The sequence below is a fragment of the Carcharodon carcharias genome, chromosome 34, assembly GCF_017639515.1.
Source record: "Carcharodon carcharias isolate sCarCar2 chromosome 34, sCarCar2.pri, whole genome shotgun sequence".
NCBI lineage: Eukaryota > Metazoa > Chordata > Chondrichthyes > Lamniformes > Lamnidae > Carcharodon > Carcharodon carcharias.
In genome coordinates, this window is record NC_054500.1 from 17990501 (window position 1) to 18013699 (window position 23199).

At 46.4% G+C, this 23199-nt stretch overlaps 1 long non-coding RNA gene across 1 annotated transcript; it reads left to right on the forward strand.

The window, feature by feature from the left end:
- Positions 1-103: 103 nt before the first annotated feature.
- On the forward strand, positions 104-22839 carry LOC121272594. Its single transcript, XR_005941892.1, has 3 exons — positions 104-230; positions 16901-16964; positions 22701-22839. It is a non-coding gene; the product is annotated as an uncharacterized LOC121272594 (long non-coding RNA).
- The last annotated feature ends 360 nt before the right edge of the window (positions 22840-23199 follow it).

Consider the following 23199-nt stretch of genomic DNA (forward strand, 5'->3'; position numbering starts at 1 on the left):
TTTTTGACACTATCTACAGCACGACACTCTCAGTGTATGGGAAGCAAGAGTGGAAGAAAGGCTACATTGGCCGCTATGGAACCCACCACTCAATCCAAGCCAACAGCTCTCATTAGTTGCAAGAGAGATCTGAGCGAGACCTCTCCGGCTGCACTGAGAATCGCTCGAAATAAAAGTCCGACAGACTCCTGGGAGGCACGCCAATGACTAAAAGTGACATCAGCACAAAGGTGAGAGCTGACTGGTGGGTAGTGGGTAAGTGTTTTTCTCCAGTTTTTCTCCAGTTTAAAATAGATTAAGCTAAGGGAAGGTAAGCGTTCTAGTTTTTATTTAAAGCGCATAAATAATTTAAATCTTTTTTTGCTGTATTTTACTTAGCGTAAGGGTTTTTTTTCAACTAGAGGCATGGCAGGGCAGCTCAGTCCCATGTTATGTACCGCCTGCGACATGTGGGAAGTCCTAGACGCTCCTTGCGCTCTGACTGACCACGTGTGGAGGAAGTGCCACCAGCTGCAGCTACTTGAGCTCCGAGTTTCAGAGCTTGAGCTGGAGACACTGAGGTGAATCCGCGAGGCTGAGAGTTTCGTGGATAGGACATTTTTAGACATGGTCACCCCACAATTTACGGAAGTGCAGACAGAGAGGGAATGGGTGACCAACAGTCAGAAGAAAGGTGTCAGGCAGATAGTCAGGAAATCCCCAGGGTGCACCTCGCTTGAGAACCGTTTTTCTGTGTTGGAAAACAGTGAGAAAACGGTTCCTCTGGGGAGTACAGCATGCTCATGGCACTGAGAGTGGCTCAGCTGCACAGGGTGGGAGGACAAAGAGGGGAAGAGCAATAGTGGTAGGAGACTCGATAGTAAGGGGAACAGACAGGCACTTCTGTGGCCGTAGTCGTGACTCCAGGATGGTATGTTGCCTCCCTGGTGCCAGGGTCAAGGATGTCACTGAACGGCTGCAGGACATTCTAAAGTGGGAGGTCAAACAGACAGAGGTCGTGGTACATATTGGTACCAATGACAGGGGTAGAAAGAGGGATGAGGTTCTGCAAGCAAAATTTAGGGAGCTAGGACGCAGATTAAAAAACAAGACCCCAAAGGTAGTAATCTCTGGATTACCTCCAGTGCCACGTGCTAGTGAGTATAGAAATAGGAGGTTAGTCCAGATGAATGCGTGGCTGGAGAGATGGTGCAGGAGGGAGGGCTTTAGATTTCTGGGACGTTGGGACCATTTCTGGGGGCGGTGGGACCTGTACAAGGTAGATGGGTTGCACCTGAACCAGAATGGGACCAACATCCTTGTGGGGAGGTTTGCTAGTGCTGCTGGGGAAGGTTTAAACTAACTTGGCAGGGGGTGGGATCCTGAGAGGAGGTTCAGCAGGGTGAGATGCACAGCCAAAATTAGAAGAGAGAGCAAGTGAGTCTGGAAGGCATAGAAATTATAGGCCAGTTAAGGCACAAGTGAATTTGGCAACGTTGGATGGTATTTATTTTAATGCAAGGAGTCTGACGAATAAGGCAGATGAGTTGAGGGCACAAATTAACACACGGAAGTCTGATGTCATGAGAGAGGGGCAGGATTGGCAGCTCAATATTCCAGGATTTAGTGTCTTCAGGTGAGACAGGAAAGGAGGTAAAAGAGGAGGAGGTATCGTAATACTGATCAAGGAATCAATTACAGCAGTAAGGAGGGATGACATCTTAGAAAGCTCCTCAAATGAAGCCATATGGGTATAACTTAAAAACAGAAAAGGGGCAATCAGATTGCTGGGAGTGTACTATAGGCCCCCACACAGTCAGAGAGAAATAGAAGAGCAGATATGTAGGCAAATTTCAGAGAAGTGTAAAAATACTAGGGTAGTAATAGTGGGGAATTTCAACTTCCCCAACATTAACTGGGTTAGTCATAGTGTGATAGGTTTAGAGGGAGCGGAATCCTTAAAATGCATCCAGGAGAGCTTTTTAAGCCAGTACGTAGAAAGTCATACAAGAGGGGGGGCGGTCCTGGATTTAATTTTAGGGAATGAAGCCAGGCAAGTGGTAGAGGTATCAGTGGGGGAGCATTTTGCAGATAGTGATCATAACTCCATTAGATTCAAGGTTGTTATGGAAAGGGACAAGGATGGGCCAGAAATCAGAGTCTAAATTGGGGGAAGGCCGATTTTAATAAGAACATATATGATTTGGCCAGACTCGGAGCAGCTACTTTTAGGTAAATCTGCATCAGAGCAGTGGGACTCATTCAAGAAGGAAATAGGGAGAGTACAGGGCAAACATATTCCAGTAAAGACAAAGGGTGGGACCAACAAATCCAGGGAACTCTGGATGTCGAGGGATATACAGGATTGGATAAAGAGAAAAAGGGAGGCTTATGGCAGATACCGAGGTCTCAAAACAATGGAAGCCCTAGAGGAATATAGAATCTGTAGGGGGGGGGAGGAACTTAAAAAGGAAATTAGGAGAGCAAAAAAGGGCGCATGACAAAACATTGACAGGTAAAATAAAAGAAAATCCAAAGTTATTTTACAAGTACATTAAGTGTAAGAGAATAACTAGGGAAAGAATAGGGTCCATTAAGGACCATAGTGGTAATGTGTGTGTGGAGCTAGAAAACGTAGGTAGGGTTCTAAATGAATACTCTGTGTTGGTGTTCACAAGTGAGAGGGACGACGTGGGTATGGAAATCAGGCAGAAGGGCTGTGATATAATTAAGGAAATTAGCATAGAAAGGGAGGAGGTTCTAAGTGGTCTGGCAGCCTTAAAAGTAGATAAATCTCCAAGTCCGGATGAAATGTATCCCAGGCTGTTGAGTGAGGTAAGGGAGGAGATAGCGGGGCACTGGCAATAATTTTCAATACCTCTCTGACCACAGGAGAGGTGCCAGAGGACTGGAGGGCAGCCAATGTAGTACCATAATTCAAGAAGGGAGGAAGGGATAAACCAGGGAACTACAGGCCAGTCAGTCTAACCTCAGTGGTGGGGAAACTATTGGAAGCAATCCTGAGGGACAGAATTAATCTACACTTGGAGAGGCAGAGATAAATCAAGGACAGTCAGGATGGTTTTGTTAAGGGGAGGTCATGTATACCAATTTGATTGAATTTTTTGAAGAGGTGACCAGGTGTGTAGATGAGGGCAATGCATTTGACGTAGTCTACTTGGACTTCAGCAAGGCTTTTGATAAGGTCCCTCATGGGAGACTGATAACAAAGGTAAGAGCCCATGGGATCCAAGGCAATTTGGCAAATTGGATCCAGAATTGGCTGAGTGGCAGGAAGCAGAGGGAGATGGTAGAGGGGTGTTTAGACTTGAATGTAGGAGGGTTGATCAGTAAGTTTGCGGATGACATGAAAATTGTTGAGATGGTAAATAGTGAGGAGGATAGCCATAGACTACAGGAGGATATAGATGGGCTGGTCAGTTGGGTTGATCAGTGGCAAATGGAATTTAATCCGGATAAGTGTGAGGTGATGCACTTGGGCAGGACAAACAAGGCACGGGAATACACGATGAATGGTAGGACCCTGGGAAGTACCGAGGATTAGAGGGATCTTAGTGTGCATGTCCACTGGTCCCTTAAGGTAGCAGGACAGGTAGATAAGGCGGTTAAGAAGGCATATGGGATACTTGCCTTTATTAGCCGAGGCATAGAATATAAGAACAGGGAGGTTATGCTGGAACTGTATAAAGTGCTGGATAGACCACAGCTAGAGTATTGTGTACAGTTCTGGAATCTGCATTATAGGAAGGATGTGATTGCACTAGAGAGAGTGCAGAGGAGATTTACCAGGATGTTGCCTGGGCTGGAGAGTTTTAGTTATGAGGAGAGATTGGATAGACTGGGTTATTTTCCCTGGAGCAGAGGAGATTGAGGGGGGACATGACTGAGGTGTATAAAATTATGAGGGGCATAGATAGGGTAGACAGGAAGGAACTTTTCCCCTTGGTGGAGGGATCAATAACCAGGGGGCATAGATTTAAGGTAAGGGGCAGGAGGTTTAGAGGGATATGAGGAAGAATTTTTTCACCCAGAGGGTGGTGGGAATCTGGAACTCACTGCCTGAAAAGGTGGGAGAGGCAGAAACCCTCATAACATTTAAGAAGTATTTGGATGTGCACTTGCGATGCCGTGGCGTACAGGGCTATGGGCCTGGTGCTGGAAAATGGGATTAGAATAGTTAGGTACTTGTTTGACTGGCGCAGACTTGATGGGCCGAAGGGCCTTTTTCTGTGTGATGACTGCTAGTTACAACTTTGCCAGACTATCCACATGTCCCTCAGCCCTGGGAATGTCAGGGGCACGTATGAAGAGATCACAAAGACAACAGATCCATCAGTGAAGAAGACAGCATCAGTGAGGCCGGCTGATTCTTGTTCGACAAGATTTATGGTGGACAGGGAAAATGGGTGATATGAAATTTGGGAACTGCAAGGAGGTTAGCTTTTTTTTCATGGGATGTGGGTATTGCTGGCTAAGCCAGCATTTATTGCCCATCCCTAATTACCCTTGTTCAGGGAGCAGTTAACAGTCAACCACATTGCTGTGTAGGCCAGACCAGGTAGGGATGGCAGATTTCCTTCTCTTTAGTGAGCCAGATGGGTTTTTACAATTGCGATTTAATGTCATTAATCAGCCTTTTAATTCCAGATTCTTATTGAATTCAAATTTCACCATTTGCTGTGGTGGGATTTGAACCCTGGATCTCTGAAATACTAGTCCAGTGACAATGCCACTACACCATCACCAACCCGCACCTAGTGTAGAGCTTCAAAAGGACATAGACAAGTCAGTGGTGGGCAGATAGGTGGCAGATGAAGCTCAGTGTGGAGAAATGTGAAGTGATTCATTTGGTAGGAAGAACATGGAGAGACAACATAAAATAAAGGGTACAATTCTATAGAGGGTACAGGAGCAGAGAGACCTGGGTGTACGAGTGCATAAGTCATTGACAGTGGCAGGACAGGTTGAGAGAGCAGTAAATAAAGCATATAGTATCCTGGGTTTTATTAATAGGGACCTAGAGTACAAGAGCGAGGAGGTTGTGTTGAATTTGTATAAGACACTGGTTTGGCCTCAATCAGAGTAGTATTGCACTGGTTCTGGGCACTGCATTTTACAAAAGATGTGAAGGGCATTGGAGAAAGTGCAGAAAAGATTCACGAGAATAGTTCCACGGACGAGGAACTTCAGTTATGAAGATAAGTTTGAGAAGTTGGGACTGTTTTCCTTGGAGAAAAGGAGGCTGAGAGGAGGTTCGATAGAGGTGTTCAAAATCATGAAGGGTCTAGACAGAGTGGATAGGGAGAAACTGTTCTCATTGGTGGAAAGATTGAGAACCAGAGGGCATAGATTTAAAGTGATTGGTAAAAGAAGCAAAAGCAACATGAGGAAAATCTTTTACACGCGTCGAGTGGTTAGGGTCTGGAATGCGCTGCCTGAGAGGGTGGTGGAGGCAGGTTTGATTGAAGGGTTCAGGAGGGAATTAGACAGTTATCTGAAAAGGAAGGATGTGCAGGGTTATGGGGGAGAAGGCGGGAGAATGGCACTAGGTGAATGGCTCATTCGAAGAGCTGGCGCTGACGTGATGGGCCGAATGGCCCCCTTCTGTGCTGTAAGCCATTCTGGGATTAAGGCCAAGGTCAGATCAACCTGAACGGCGGAGAAGGCCTGCTGGGCTGGATGGCCCTACTCCTGCTCCCATGTTCCTATGTTCTTAAACAGGGGCCCTGATAGTGGGGTCTCCCTCTTCAGACGAGGCCCTGAAGGATAGAACGTCTCTGTTAGGACGAGTTGCTGTGATTTCCCTTTAACTAAGGCCCTTGTGACAGGACTCGATGTGTTTGTTTTGTTCCTCAGACTATAGCTACCCCTCCTTGGAGAGAACTATAATCTTGGCTTTGTGATTGGAATGTTTTGTGGTACTGGAGCCGATGAGAATGCCCGATTGGGACCTTTCCTGCTCTCCCAGCCATGGGACAGGGCTCAGTCCCTCAATCCCCTCCCTGTGCTCTGGCCCCGGTGTCACAGGCCACAACGATTGAACTAATTAAGGATGAAACAATAGACCTTAAATCTTGGCTTTTGCAGAGCGGAATCTCTCCCAGTCCTCGGAGGGGAGTAGCGTCAGTCACAATTCCTGATCAGAAGAATTGTTGTTGGATTGTTGCCGAACAGGAGGAGGCCATTCCTGTCTGCTCCGGCTCTCCAAGTGAGCTGCTCAGCTGGTGTTGCTCCCCTGCCTTCTCCCCGTAACCCTGCACGTTCTCCCTTTTCAGGTAATAACCCAATTCCCTCTTGAAAGCCTCGCTCGAGCCTGCCCCCTCACCGCTCCCTCAGACAGCGCATTCCAGATCCTAACCACTCGCTGAAAAAGTTTCTCCTCGCGTCCCTGTTGCTTCTTTTGCCAATTACCTTAAATCTGTGCCTTCTGGTTCTCAGCCCTTCATCACCGCGAACAATTTCTCTCTATTTACTCCGTCCAGACCCCTCGCCATTTTGAACCCCTCTTTCAGGTCTCACTTCGATCTTCTCTTCTCCAAGGAAAACAGCCCCAACTTCTCCAGTCTATGTACGTAGCCAAAGTTCCTCACCCCTGAGACCATCCTCGTGAATCGATGTAAAAAGAGACTTCTCAACGACCTCTGTCCCTCTGCTTGCTGCACCGCAGCCCCCTACACCCCACAAGCAATTCTGTCATAACTGACCAAAATGGTCCACTCCTGTTTCAATATGGACAGGCAATTAAGGTGGGGGCCCGGGGTTGAGTGGGGAGAGGGTGCAGCTAGTGGCAGGATCACTGGACCTGTGTACATCTCGCAGTGTGGCATAGAGCAATACTCAATGGCATCAAAATATACCTTCAAGAGGTGTAAGGATGTTTCTCTAATCAGCACAGCGCTGAGCCAAATTCTCCCTCTGGACCTCCCTCCTCTTTCCATTCACCTTGCCTCCCTAATTTGCTCTGCTCCTCTCCCACTCTCAGTGTCAGGCACTGCGCTTGTGCCCTCGATGAGCCTCATCGGTCATTCAGCCGCTGGGGGCGTCACAGTTGGTGCCCAGATCCTATTCTTCCGGCCGGGACCATACAGGCCAGAAAGGCCCAAAGTTTGACTCTTGGCCAATGTTAGCTGATCAAGAACGGTTGTGTGTCCAGTTCTGGGCGCTGCATTTTAGGAAGGATGAGAAGGCTTTGGAGGGAGTGCAGAAAAGATTCACGAGAATGGTTCAGGGGATGAGGGACTTCAGTTACGTGGATACATTGGAGAAGCTGGGGCTACTCTCCTTAGAGTACAGAGGGTTGAAAGAAGATTTGATAGTTTTCAAAATCATGAGAGGCCTGGCCTGAGTAGATATAGAGAAACTGTTCCCATTGGTGGAAGGGTTGCAAACCAGAGGACACTGGTTTAAGGTGATTGGCATTCCTCTAGTTCTGGCCTCTTGAACATTCCCGATTTTAATCGCTCCACCATTGGCAGCCATCCTTCAGCTGCCTGGGCCCCAAGCTCTGGAATTCCCTCCCTAACCCTCTCTACCTCACTTTCCTCGTTTAAGCCACTCTTTAAAACCTACCTCTTTGAACCAAGCTTTCAGTCATCTGACCTGCTGTCTCCTTATGTGTCTCAGTGTCATACTTTGTTCTATAATGCTCCTGCAAAGCCTTGGGATGTTTCTTTACATTAAAGGTGCTATATAGATATAAGTTGTTGCTGTTAAAGGTGGAGGAGGTCTTGTGGTGCAGTGGGTAGTGTCCCTGCTTCTGCCTCTGGCCCAGATGCTCCAGGTTCAAATCCCACTTCAGGGCTTGATGGCTATAGAAGGTGTGATCATTAACGTGGCCAAACAGGTTGATTATCAGCCTGTAAATCCTTCCAATACACCTGACAACAGGCAGTAAGAGTGGGAGAGTTTCCTGGTCAGCCATACTGGAGAAGGCAACAGCAGAACACTGCAGTACTCTGGCAAACATAGTCATGGACCAATCCAATGCAAGCCCATGGTTGCCAATGCTGTCTTAGGGCCTGGGACCTGGAGGAGAAGGAGATTGTTAAAGTGAAATGAATTATAAAGTTGTTGGCTCTAGCTCAGTGTCCATTGAGTCAGAAGTCTTGTGGGCTCAAGACAAGTCAGTGGAATACTTGCCTGGATGAGTGATGAGTGCAGCTCCAACAACACTCAAGAAGCCCAACACTATCCAGGACAAAGCAGCTCCGCTTGATTGACACCCCATCCACAAACATTCACTTCAGTGTGTACCATCTACAAGATGCACTGCAGCATCTCACCAAGGCTCCTTTGACAGCACCTTCCAAACTCACAACCTCTGTCACCTAGAAGGACAAGGGCAGCTAAAGGTGCATGGGAACATCACTGCCTGCAAGTTCCCTCCAAGCCACACACCATCCTGACTTGGAAATATATCGGCCGTTCCTTCACCGTCACTGGGTCAAAATCCTGGAACTCCCTCCCTAACAGCACTGTGGGTGTTCCTACACCACAGGGACTGCAGTGGCTCACCACCACCTTCCCAAAGGAAATTAGGGATGGGCAACAAATGCTGGCCCAGCCAGCAAGGTTCATATGCCAAGAATGAATTTTTAACAAGTGAAACAAGTCCCACTGCAGGGAATTGAGCACTCAATCTGGGCTGAGGCACCCAATGAAGTGTTGAGTGGGTACTGCACTGTGGGAGTTGCGGGCTTTTAGATGAGATGTTAACTCCAATGCCTATTCTCTCAGGTGGGCCTATAATATCATCCCATGGCAGTATTTCTGAAGGAGTTCATCCTGGCCAATACTGATCCCTCCACCAACATCATCGAGTCAGGTTAGCTGGTCATTATCGCATTGCTGTTTCGGGGAGCTTTCTGTGAGCAAATTGTTTCCTTCAAAAAAGTACATCCGTTGACATGGCGAGCTATGTTCTGGACTGTGTTGCCTGAAAGGATGACAGAAGCGGTTTCAACAGTAATTTTCAAAAGGCAATTTGATAAATATTTGTAGGGGAGAAATGAGCTCCGGGAAAAGAGCTGGTGAGTGGACCCTTATTTGGGCAGATCATTCAGGGAGCTGACACAGGCACGATGGGCCGAATGGCCTCCTGCGTTACTAATTCTACGATGCATGGGCTGTAAAGTGACCTTGGAAGTCCCAAGGTCGTGAAAGGGAGTATGCTGTTGCTGTGAATGGGGATTTAAGCCACAACCTGCTGACCAGTCGAGCGGCAGCTCTCTGTGACAATTGCTGTGCCTTTAAGACTTTGATCTTCACCACTGCCCCCCTCCCCCCCCCGCCCCCTCCCCCCAGGATGACTGCATTTGGCTTAAAGAGGTCGTCAATGTTTTCGTCCAATTACTGTGTCTCTGTGTAAAGTCCCTGCGTCCAGGGAGCGTGTGAATTGACCTTGTCAGTGCCCTCAGGGATCCTCACACACAAATGCACTCACATGTTCACCTCCCAGAAGATATGATCGGCCCCAGATGCTGATTTTCCTTTCAGTCTGACTGCAGTTCACAGTGAGCTCAAACAGTTTGAGGTTCCTGGAATTGCAGCTGTAGGATTACAGTGTGCAGGGTGGCCTGACTGAACTTAAGAGGGAGGGCAGCTGGAAAGTTGGGTGCAAGTTGCGAGAGTGTGGGAGTGGAAGAAAACTCTTTGAAATGAATGAGCAAGGAGCAGCTACTGACTGTCACGCCCCCATATAGAACCAAAAGGAATCCATCATTTTAACTCCCGCAAAATGGAAAATATTAACAGCCAATGTCCCCATCAAACAGTCCCAGGACAGGTACAACACGGGGTTAGATACAGAGTAAAGCTCCCTCTACACTGTCCCCGTCAAACCCTCCCAGGACAGGTACAACACGGGGTTAGATACAGAGTAAAGCTCCCTCTACACTGTCCCCATCAAACACTCCCAGGACAGGTAAAGCACAGGGTTAGATACAGTGCAAAGCTCCTTCTACACTGTCCCCATCAAACACTCCCAGGACAGGTACAGCACGGGGTTAGATACAGAGTAAAGCTCCCTCTACACTGTCCCCATCAAACACTCCCAGGGCAGGTACCGCACGGGGTTAGATACAGAGTAAAGCTCTCTGTCTCTCTATCTCTCCGCCCCCCACACACACACCTTAAACCAGCTTATATTTCAGCTCTTTCCTGGACTCGAACTCAAGTTCTGTCGAAGGGTCATGAGGACTCGAAACGTCAACTCTTTTCTTCTCCGCCGATGCTGCCAGACCTGCTGAGTTTTTCCAGGTAATTCTGTTTTTGTTTTGGATTTCCAGCATCCGCAGTTTTTTTGTTTTTAAGCTCCCTCTACACTGTCCCCGTCAAACACTCCCAGGACAGGTACAGCACAGGGTTAGATACAGAGTAAAGCTCCCTCTACACTGTCCCCACGAAACACTTCCAGGACAGGTACAGCACGGGGTTAGATACAGAGTAAAACTCGCTCTACGCTGTCCTCATCAAACACTCCCAGGACATGTACAGCACAGGGTTAGATACAGAGTAAAGCTCCCTCTACACTGTCCCCATCAAACACTCCCAGGACAGGTAAAGCACAGGGTTAGATACAGAGTAAAGCTCCCTCTACACTGTCCCCATCAAACACTCCCAGGGCAGGTACAGTATGGAGTTAGATACAGAGTAAAGCTCCCTCTACACTGTGCCCGTCAAATGCTCCCGGGACAGGTACAACACGGTGTTAGGCACAGAGCAAAGGTCTCTACACTGGTCCCTTCAAACAGTCTCAGGCCAGGAATGTCATTCTTACCTCAGTCAAGAGGTGGTGCTGTAATCTCTGCCTGCCGTTAATTTTACTGTATATACATATCTCTTTACAATGTATCTATCTTTATCTAATATCCTAGCACTAGCAAATACTTCTAACTGACTTCAGGATTCTCAATTAAAAAAGTAGAAATAAACAACTTGATCTCTAACTGACCTCCAGAACTATGTAAGAACAATTAGCCTCCAACTGACCCAGAAAAGCATGATAATTACACCTTGCAACCTCAATGAATTGCACCCAGCAATCTCATGAGCAGTAGGAATCTGCTGTGCTTCACATGCTGAAATGTTCCCAACCTTATAACAAAGCACATCCCCTAATCAGCATGAACGGTGCTACATGAGATCCCTCAGTATTGTTAAACAGGCATTAATGCGTAAATAAGATTAGGAGGAAAGGAGACCATTCAGCCCTTCCATCCTGTTCTGCCATTCCATTAGATCATGGCTGATCTGCATCTTAACTCCATTTACGCACTTTGCTTCTGTGACCCCTACAATCCTTACCAAAACAAAAATCTATCTCGGTTTTGAAATTGTAAATTGGCTCCCAGCCTCAACAGCTTTTTGGGTGGATTTCCAGATTTCTGTCACTCTTTGTGGGAAGAAGTGCTTCCTGACATTGTCCCCGAACAACCTAGCTGTAATTTTAAGGTTATGCCTTTGGGCCTGTGCTCCACCCACCCCAAACCAACTGGAGAGCCTGATTTTTCCAGGATGGGCTTGGGGCGGAGTTGTCATGAGATGGGAGAAGGAGGTAGAGATTGAGGGAAAGAGTTAGAGAGAAGAGTGGTGAGGGGTAGGTGGGGGTGGGGGGGTGCGCGGGGTGGTGGTGCGGAGAGAGAGAGGCAGGAGAGGGGGAGCATGAAAAGACGAGGAGAGAGAGAGGAAAGTAGAAGAGGATGGGGAAGGAGTGAGCTAAGAGACGGAAAAAGGGATAGAGAGGCAGGGTGAAGAAAGCAAAGATGGGTGCTGAGAAAAGAGAGATAGAAAAAGTGGAAAGAGAGAGAGGGGACTGTAAGAGGGACAGTGTGAGAGAACAAGGAGGAGGAAGAGAAATGAGGAGACAGACAGTCACAGTGAGAATAACACACAGAGTCCAGTTTAATAATTTGTTCCTATCAGATCTCAATATAAATATTTAAAATGGATTAAACTAAAACTGGCCTAAAAACGGCTTTCAGATGTAAGAAGTTTTGACCCCAGTTCTGTAAACATTCTCTGATAATTCCCCTTTCCACGAAATTGCACAAACTATCGTGGGTGACTTAAAGTTCAAAACTGTTTTGTGGTAACTTAAAAACCACAGTGTAAAAGGGACAAATGTTGGTGATTCTCTTGTGCTGATTAAGACAAAAGCTGTCACTGTTCCTAGTGTCGGAGGGGTCAGGAGGGTATGCATGGAATGCACAGTAAAGGAACCTCTACAGAAATCGAAAATGCTACACTGGTTAAAGCACAAGATTTGGACAGTGTAGAGGGATTTTTACTCTGTATCTAACCCCGTGCTGTACCTGTCCTGGGAGTGTTTGATGGGGACAGTGTAGAGGGAGTTTACTCTGTATCTAACCCCGTGCTCTATCTGTCCTGGGAGTGTTTGATGGGGACAGTGTAGAGGGAGCTTTACTCTGTATCTAACCCCGTGCTGTATCTGTCCTGGGAGTTTTTGATGGGGACAGTGTAGAGGGAGCCTTACACTGTATCTAACCCTGTGCTGTACCTGTCCTGGGTGTGTTTGCTGGGGACAGTGTAGAGTGAGCTTTACTCTGTATCTAACCCCGTGCTATACCTGCCCTGGGAGTGTTTGATGGGGACAGTGTAGAGGGAGCTTTACTCTGTATCTAACCCCGTGCTGTACCTGGCCTGGGAGTGTTTGATGGGGACAGTGTAGAGGGAGCTATACCCTGTATCTAACCCCGTGCTGTACCTGCCTTGGGAGTGTTTGATGGGGACAGTGTAGAGGGAGCTTTACTCTGTATCTAACCCCGTGCTGTACCTGTCCTGGGAGTGTTTGATGAGGACAGTGTAGAGGGAGCTTTACTCTGTATCTAACCCCGTGCTGTACCTGTCCTGGGAGTGTTTGATGGGGACAGTGTAGAGGGAGCTATATCCTGTATCTAACCCCGTGCTGTACCTGCCCTGGGAGTGTTTGATGGGGACGGCGTAGACGGAGCTTCACACTGTAACACAACACGGATATTTTTCCACCATAAAGGTTAATTATACAATGAAACTTATATATTTATCATTAATTTAGTTTGCTTATGTAATATGATTATAAAATGTATTGTGTAATCTCCAGAGCATTTCTGAAGGAGTGCTGCATTGAAAGGCAGGGGATCCTGGAGGTAAATAATGAGTGAACAGCTTTCTAGCCTTCCCAACTGGATGAAGGAGGTCCTAAGGAAGAATTGCTTAATATGCTCTGTTGGATGCACTGGTGTTACAGAACAAAGAGATGTTTGTCTTTACTGAAACACCTTTCGGTGAATTTCAATGCATCGCTACTGAGAAACTGATTAACTGAAGGTGGCAGATAATTTGGGAAATATTCTTGCGATAATGCATCAGTGTTGGGGGACATTCAGCAAGCCATTTCGTGGGCATGGAAGGATCCCAACAATTCCTGTGCTATTCAGAGTTATATTTTTGAGCGAGTAACACCGCACCTGGTTTAGACACATTCTGTTCACAGAGATTCTAGACACAGATAATGTAAAACCCAATTCAAAACTCAAAAGAGAATTGGATAAATAGCTGAAAAAAGACATTCGCAGGGCGACAGGTAAAAGGTGGGGTTGTGAGATGAAGTGACTTGATTTTCCCAGATTTTCACCAAGTGTGGTAGCGGGCGGGTAAGACGATGTTTTACCCGCTGGCTGCAATGGCCTGCTCTCCTGCCAACGTGGATGGACAATCCAGCAGAGGGGACCAGCTGGCCTGATAATGACGCACTGACGTATGACAACGAGGCTCCCGATGTCCGATGGCAGGAAACCCAGCCCTCCATTGACGGGCAGAGTGGACGGCCGTGAGCTGGTTTCACACTGGCATGAAACCGATCGTGCCGTGCTGTCTGCTCACGCCACCGATCACGCCCGACGCCAGCGGGCAATGGAAAATTTCGCCCTTGGTCTTGCAGAGAGCTGGCACAGAGACAACAGGATGACTGGCCCCCTACACGCACAAACCATGCTACGACATATTGCGCAGAATTTTAAGACAGCGAGATTTTGCGTTCCCGCTGTCGTCAATGGGATTTATAATGGCCCGCTGCATTTTACAGCCCCTCCCCCACTGAAACAGGGTCGTAAAATTCTGCCCATTAACCCTACGCGCTTAGCCCCCCACTTTGTTCAATAACTAGGAGTTAGATGCAATTTTAGTCTTCCTTTAATTTAGAGAAAAACTAGCACAGGCATTAACCCTCAGCATTACTGGCACCCAATTGAATGAGTAGGTAGAAATTGGAAACTCTCCCCTGGTGATTCTATTGTTCGTGTTTCATAATTAGTTGCTTGCTAGTACAGAACCTGAGCATTGCTGAAAAAAGATACATGCTGTTGAAGCTTTTTATCTTGCACTCATCAGGACAGATTCGCACAAATACCAAATCTCAAAGGGAACAACGATTTAACGATTTAAATTGCTGCCTTTCTTTGAAATTTGGCATTCTTGCAGCTGTCCTGATGAGTGCAAGACTAAAAGTTTTGACAACATGTCTCTTTTCTTGGCAATGCTTTTTCATTATTATTCACTGATTGCTGTGCTGCTCCTTACTAAGTAACTGAGGGAAATCCCCAACCTTTTTGATGCTGCTGATTAGGCGATAACCTCAACGCAATCTCTTTGGCCCAGTCCTGGTTTATCTCTCTTTCTCCCTGCACCGGATCACCCTATCCCCTACGTCTGAAACACGATGACAACACCGCCACCCCCCCCCCCACCCCCCCCCCCCCACTCTCTTCCTACCCCCGCCCAACCCCACCCCACCTGTAATCACTGGTCTGATTGGCTTCCCATTGCCTGGCCAAAACTCTGAATAAGCCGATCAACCTGATTTGGCCAAATCTAACACCAAAGCGCAAGTTAGACAGAAATTATTGGTCAGCAGAGCAGTGGATTTAGAGGATGAATGAAACAAGAGCTAGCTCCTATCAGTTACTTTTGGCTTGAAAGCTTCTCGCTGACCCCTAGGGGACCCTGATTAGGGACCCCTAATCTATCTAACCCCTGCTCCAACTGACTGGGTGTTGAGTATTGCCGGAAAAAAAGACATTTTGTCAAAGCTTTTCATCTTGCACTCATCAGGACAATTGCAAAAATACCAATGTCAGGGGAAGCAACAACTTTATACAGTATGTGAAGAGAGTGCTGATTGGTTGGCAAGTGGAGACTGATTGGTCGAGGTGTTGCCATGGAGAATGCACCAGTTATGACACCATTACCAATCAGAATCTACTTGTCAACCAATCAGCACTCTCTTCTCATACAGTATAAAGTTGTTGCTTCCCCTGACATTGGTAGTCTTGCAATTGTCCTGATGAGTGCAAGACAAAAAGATTCAACAAAATGTCTCTTTTCAGCAATATTTGAGTTCTATACTACCAAACGACTATTTGACTGGGTATTGTTCGATATATACATTCCCAGCACCAGTCCCTCACCTTGATGAACTCAAAGTTCAACAAGGACAATATAGGTAGATTCCTTGTTGACTATTCTGCACAGATTTATTGGTCCAGCTCCGCTATGGATCAAGGTCATCAGCCAATACTCCACTATACAAGCCCAGTAGCCACCTGTTTAATTTTCGGAGTCTGTGTTCAGTCACTGACCTTGGCTGAGGCAACACTGGGCAATCAGACATAATCATGATGCCCCCATGGTCGAATAGCACACCAGCATTCACTGTCTACACAAAATCTGGGCTACTTAGGTATTTTAAAAATTCTTTCTTGGGATTGGGCATCGCTGTCAAGACCAGCATTTGTAGCCCATTCCTAATTGCCCTTGAGAAGATGAGTCACCTCCTTGAACTGCTACAGTCCATGTGGTGTAGGTACACCTATAGTGCTGTTAGGGAGGGAGTTCCAGGATTTTGACCCAGCGAAGGAACGGTGATATATTTCCAAGTCAGGATGGTGAGTGGCTTGGAGGAGAACTTCCAGCTGGTGCTGTTCCCATGTGTCTGCTGCCCTTGTCCTTCTAGGCAGTAGGAGTTCGAAGAAGAGTCAAATTGGACTCAAAATGTTAACTCGATTTCTCTCTCTACCGATACTGCCAGACCTGATGATTTTTTTCCAGCACTTTTTGTTTTTATTTTAGGCAGTAAATGTCCTGAGTTTGGAAAGTGCTGTTGAAGGAGCCTTGGAAAATTGCTGCAGTGCACCTTGTATATGGTTTACGGTACTGCCACTGTGTGTCAATGGTGGAGGGAGTGAATGTTTAAGGTGGTGGATCAGGTGACGATCAAGCGGGCTGCTTTGTCCTGGATGCTGTTGAGCTTCTTGAATGATGTTGGAGCTGCACTCATCCCAGGCAAGTGGGGAGTATTCCATCACACTCCTGACTTGTGCCTTTTAGATGGTGGACAGGCTTTGGGGAGTCAGGAGGTGAGTTATTCGCTGCGGAATTCCCAGCCTCTGATGTGCTCTTGTAGTCACAGTATTTATATAGCTGGCCCAGTTCAGTGTCTGGTCAATGGTAACCCCCAGGATGTTGATGTTGGGGGATTCAACGATGATAATACTGTTGAATGTCAAGGGGAGATGGATGGATTCTGTCTTATTGGAGATGGTCATTGCCATGGTACTTATTGGTCAGCTAGTGTTGGTGGAACTGAGTGAATCTCCATCTGGGTGTGTTCCTGGGGATTTCAATACATAACCTCACACCTCAACAACCCCAATTCCACACTCCGCTATTGGCCCATCCCTGCTCTGCCTCCTCATGTCAATTGGAAAGGGAACGTATCTCCTTGTGTTACCCAATTGGATTAATTTTCACTGATGAGTAAAACAAGATTCTTTTCTCCATTTTTAATATTTTTATAATTAATAAGATCACAGAACATAACAAAAATGCAATTTTATTTTTGCAGTCTCCATATTCTAAGAAGGCGAGGGGTCAATGCACAAAAAATTACCTGGATGATACCAGAACAGGTAAGTTATACTTCTCAGGAATGACTGAGCAGACTGGAACTGTTATGTTAAAGGTATAAAGCTGAGTGTTGACTTAATAATGATTGCTAAAGTTATGAAGGGGCTTGATAAGGAAAAGGTAGAGGAGGTTTTCTCTTGTGGAGTGACCAAAACTAGCAGGCATGAAAATAAGATAGCCACTGTAGTGTATTGAAAATTGCATTGTGCATTTTGACCACTTGAACCAACAAAAAACACATGTACCAGCAGAGGGAGCCTATTAGGAAGGATCCATGTTTAACAACTTGTGCTATTTGAATTCTGAATGTCCCTGGCTGAATATATAATTGTTTCTGACCCAAGAGCTTCACAATGGTGACAGGATGGTGAAAAATAAGAAACATTGCTTACAGGTATGAAACCTTTGGAGGTTTTTGTCTACATCATTTTAAGTTGGCGATTTAGGGAAACAATGCTGCTGTGTTAGAGACACACAGATAAGAGGCACTCCAGTTTGCGCTTAGTAATGGAAAAGCTCATACAGTGTAAGCACACACACTGATCTTGCAAAAATAACCATCTGATGTAGTGTATTGAAAATTGCATTGTGTACTTTGTCCACTTGAGACTACCATGCACACATGTACCAGCAGAGGGAGTCTGCTAGGCAGAGTTAATAAAGGTTCCATGTTTAACAGCTTGGGCAGTTTTAATTCTAGGTGTCTCTGGATAGTATGTAACTCTTTCTATCCCAGAACTTCAGAGCCACCAATAAATCTAATAGAGAATTCAACCGAAAGTTATTTACCCAAAGATTTGTAAGAATCTGGACCCTTGCTAGCAAGAAAACAGTAATCGAGGCGAATAACATTGATGCATTTGATGGAGAAAAGAATAGGATATGTTGAGATAAAGGGGGTGGGATGAGGCTCATAAAGAGCACATATGCAGGCATCGAGCCGTCAAGCAAATGGCTTGACTTCGTCCTGTGAAAACATTGTAATTTTTAGTGACCTTATGATTTTTTTCCTGGGTGTTGTTTGCAACTGTGTCCTGGAGATTAGTTTTCAATTCTTGGAGATTCTAGGCAATCCTGGAGGGTTGGCAACCTTGCTGGAACCTTTGAGGTGGGGGTGGAGTTGGGGGGGTTGGTGGTGATGGTGGATGATGTAGGCGGCACTTTGTAGATGTGGAGGAGGAGGAGTTCAGCGATCATGTTGGAGGATAGCCTGTAACAGTGAAACCGCTGGATTTAACCCAAACCCGTCCTGCCCAATGATTGTGAGGAGATGGTGAGCTCAGTACGTCAGTGGTTTTTTAAAAAAAATGCTTTGTGTGCCCTTAACCTCACAGCCACAAAGTGAGAGGGTTTTAATGCCTCTAAAAAAATGCTTTTGACGTGTTTGTGGGACTGTACATAAACATAACGTTTACTGCGATAGACAAATGTCAACCGTGGCTAACCTATTCTTTGGGAAAATAATTCTGTCAAGTTTCAGTCTGTTCCAGGATTTGGATTAAATGCTTATAGCTCACACACTGTGAGGGTTTAACCCTTAGTGGAAAGGTTCTGTGAAATAAAAGCACTTCATCTGAAGTTTAGCCAGTGTTCTAAGATGGGAGGATCTTGTGGTGCAGTGGGTAGCATCCCTACCTCTGAGCCGGAAGCTCTGGGTTTAAGTCCCACCTCAGGACTTGATGGACACAGAAGGTGTGTTCATAATGACTATCAGGCTGTAAATCTGTAAATTACTGACGGCAGGCAGTAATCACAGGAGAGTTTCCTAGTCTGTCATACTGCAGAAGCCCATAGCCACCTCTGCAGTACTTTGCCAAGCACCATTGTGGACCAATCCAATGGAAGTCCACAGTCACCAACACCATGTTAGGGCCTGGTACCTGGAGGAGGAGGAGTCACTGTTGTAGTGTAGGATATTTGGCAGCAAATCTGTGTGCAGCAAGCTCCCATAACAGCAATGTGATAATAACCATGTCACCTATTTTTTTACTGATGTCAGATTGAAGGATAAACAGTTCTGATAAGCTGTTCTTCTCCAAAATAGTGCCGTGGAATCTTGCACGCCCACGTGGGAGGGCCCTCGGTTAATAGTCTCATCCAAAAGTACTTCATTGGCTATAAGGTGCTGTGGAATGGCATGAGGTTGTGAAAGGTGCTATTGAAATGCAGCTTTCTTGTCTGAGATGAAATGGTCTCGCCTTACTCCGTTGACTCAGAAGATCCCTGCAGCAAAATAATTTGACCTGCCCTAGCCTAGTTTCTCATTGGGTTTTTGACGTGACACAAATAAAGGGAGCGTTACTCTAATTGTGGCCCTTATTGTACTGGCCGTGTGCTTGATACAGCTGATTCTCAACCACATAGACCATGGGTCAAGCATCACTCTACCCGGCACACATTTCCTTTCCTCCCATCTTGTTGCTATAGAGGTCCCTCAGTTAGCCACGATACTTGAGAGCTGAGCTCCTCTCTTGAACTTTCCACTTGCGGTTTCCAGTAGCAGTGATCAATGGGATAGAAATTCGACTGGGGGAGGCTTCGAACGCCAGTACACCAGCCTCCTGCTATACGCCCCGCTTGATATTCAGTTGTGAGTGTGGGACTGAATGTGGGGGTGGAAAGTACAACGAGCCCAATGGTCAAATATCCAACCTCAAGAGTCTTGGCTTTTGTTTTTGCCTTGGAGTCGTGGGGGAGGGAAGATGTTGAGGAGGAGAGTCCCACCAAAGTTGGTTAATTGCCTCCCATCCCTGGCAAATCAATTTAGGCTGAGGAACTTTGGCCCCATCCCATCCTAATTATCCAACCCCAGCATTGAGATTCTTTGGAACAATGTTGGCATGTGCAGGGCTTTTTATAAATGGTCTTCCCACACACTGCAATATTGCACTTCAGCTCCTGGTGTCTCCTCAACATTTGCCACTTAATTGTTTCTGTGGCCGACTAAGCCGAAATACTCTGCGTACATAGCTGGGTGTGAGAATTGCTGTCAGCCTTCTGAAATTCCAAATACTGTGTTTGTGTTTCCTGAACGCTGGCAAAACGTCAGATGGAAGCTTCCAGCATCTATGCCGCTCGCTCGTGTCTTGCCTTGCTCTACAAAGCTAACTCAGGGAGGAAATGTAAGGCCGGTGCTGGAACCAGGTGACAACGGGAGCCCACATCAAGTGTAGCATAGGGTTGCCAACCCTCCAGGATTGGCCTGGAGTCTCCAGGAACTGAAGATCAGTCCCCAGGACACTGAGAAAAATCATCGGGACATTAAAAAAGATTTTTTTTGTCATTTTCTTTGAACGTTTCTCTTTACCAGATATAAAAATATTGAAAATGGAGGAAAAGGCTGTTTGGCCGACAGTCAAACATCATCCAGTTGGGGTAATGAGTCTTGTTGCTTTCCAATTGGTGTAGGAAGGCCGTACGTCACAAGAATGGATGTGTTGGCCGACTAATGGCTGGAGTGTGGGGGTGAGTCATGTGATGGAACCTCCAGGAATACATTTAATCATAGTTGGCAACCCTAGTGTAGAGATGTTCAGCTTGGTTGCAGTGAGTAGCATTTGTGCCTCTAAGTTGTGGGGGGTCAAGTCTCATCACTCCGCAGACAAAATCAAGGCTGACACTCCAGCCTGGGGGACTGCTGCCTTGTCAGAGGTGCTATGTTTTCAGATCAAATATTAAACCGCGATCCCATCTCAGATGGGACACTTAAAGCTCCCACGGCTCTCCAGAGTAGGGGAGTTCTTCTGGAGTCCTGCGTCAATACTTATCCCTCAACCAACTGGCTGCTGTAAAATCTTGCTGCTTGCAGTGTTCTCTACATTGCAGTGTTTCAAAATACCAGTCACATAGCCACTGCACAGTAGCAGTGTGAAACAGCTTGCTTAACCTCTTGTTCAAACACTTGAGACACTTTTGCCTCTCTAGAGTAATTTGAGATGGACCAGGCCTTTTTGAAGCCCAAAAGTGATGGGCCTTTGGGCCCATTTGTGAGTTTGTGTGATACACAGTGAGCAATGATCGGATCAGCACAGCCATTGTCCCCCTGGATAATTTTGGTGGGCTCTCTTTCTCTGTCAAGCTTCCAAGGTGAGCTCGAGCCCTACTTACAGGATTGCTGTTGAGAAGCCATACGAGTCCCAACATCTATATTGACCAGCGAAGGCAGGCTTGCTGTAGACAATGGTGGAGAACCCATTGGTGGATTTCTCAACGAACAGGTTGATCAAAGGGAGCATTATCGGGCTGCTCCATCCCAATAGTGAATTTGAGTGTGGGAGGGACTGTACTAAGTTGCGTAAAGAAATCCTGACACGCGAGTGCAGATTCAAAGATCTCAAACATATCGTCTCTAGTATCAGAAACATTCGCGGGGGCAGGAGGTTGGTGCTCGTTCCATCAAAAGCCCCCTTTTTCCCTGTGGAAATCGGTGATAATGTTAGCGAGGGCTGGACCTTCTGACCGGTCAATATACACTTTGGGGATTCACGTGGTGTCACCGCGCTGTAAATAGCGCCCCAGCCATTTGCTCATTTTGCAAGCCGGAGGGAGAAATAGAGCGAGCCAAAGCTACCCTGCGGGATAACGGCTATCCCGATCGGATCATTGTTTGCTGCAAACTCACTAATGGATCAAACGTCACCACTTTCAGGCCCGAAAAGCACCCGGTCTATCTCAAATTGCCCTGGAAAGGAAAAGCATCTCAAACGTTTCAAAAGTGTTTTGGTTAGTCCCGAGGCTGTGAAGGGCGCTATATAGATGTAACCTTCCTTGAATTTGAAGACAGTTTTGTTTCCAACTTTTATGAAAGCAAAATACCGCAGATGCTGGAAATCTGAAACAAAATCGGAAAAATGCTGGAAAATCTCAGCAGGTCTGACAGCATCTGTGGAGTGAGAAACAGAGTTAGTGTTTTGAGTCCGATACGGACTCGAAACATTAACCCTGTTTCTCCCTCCAAAGATGCTGCTAGAGTTGAAGTCTCCAGTCGGTATGGGTCATATGGACTCGAAACATTAACTGTTTTTCTCTCTCCACAGATGCTGCCAGACCTGCTGAGCTTTTCCAGCATTTTCTGTATCTGTTTGTTTTCAATTTTGTGCCCCTGAAAGCATTAAGACTGGGGCTCACCCACGGCCACATGTAAACCTTGAGTGTTAGCCAACAACTTGACCTTAAAGGTTAAAGGTCACATCTGACCTGTAAGGCACAGTGGACAAAGATCCAACTGGGGGAGATGGTGGTACAGCGGTAATGTCACTGGACCGGTAATCCAGAGGCCCAGGTTAAATTCAATGGAACTTAAATTCAGTTAATAAATCTGGAATTGAAAGCTAGTTAGTCCCGGTGATGGTGACCATGAAACTATCGTCGATTGTTGTAAAAACCCATCTGGTTTACTAACGTCCTTTAGGGAAGGAAATCTGCCGGCCTTACCCGGTCTGGCCTACATGTGACTCCAGACCCACAGAAACGTGTCTGACTCTTAGCTGCCCTCTGAAATGGCCTTAGCAAGCCACTCAGTTCAAGGGCAATTAGGGATGGGCAATAAATGCCGGCCTTGCCAGCGACCCTCACATCCCATCAAAGGATAAAAACAAAATTGATGGGTAGAATTGGTAAACAATAGCACATTGATCAGGCAAATAACTTGTCATCTTGGCAGATTTTGAGTGGGATGCCTCAGGACAAGAGATTACAATGAGCAAGATACCAATACGCATAAACCTTTTTATTTACAGAGTGCAACATTTGTACCAAACTCTTCGATGTTGTCGTGAACCGAGAGAGTCTTTCAAAACACAGTCCGCATTCACACGCTTGAATTCAAGTCAATCTCATTGACTGCAATAGAAAACCATCATTACAGTACAACACAAAATGGAAGAACAGTGAGACAATGGTCCTTCACATCAGTAGGTAAGGTTATAGTCAGTGCTGGAGGCTCCTAATTCCTATTGATAGTGCAGTCACACTACCCTGCACAAACCGGGCGGCATTAACTTACAAAACGGTCTCTTCCCTTGTTTCACATGAAAGAAAAAAAACCCCCAAAAGCCAAGGGTCATAAGCGTAAGATGGCCACTCATAAATCCAATAAGGAATTCAGGAAAAGCGTCTTTGCCCAGAGAGCGGCGAGAATGTGGAACTTCCTACCTCAGGGAACAGTTGAGGTGAACAGCCTAGATGTATTGGAAGGGAAGCTGGCTAAGCACTTGAGGGGGAAAGGAATAGAAGGTT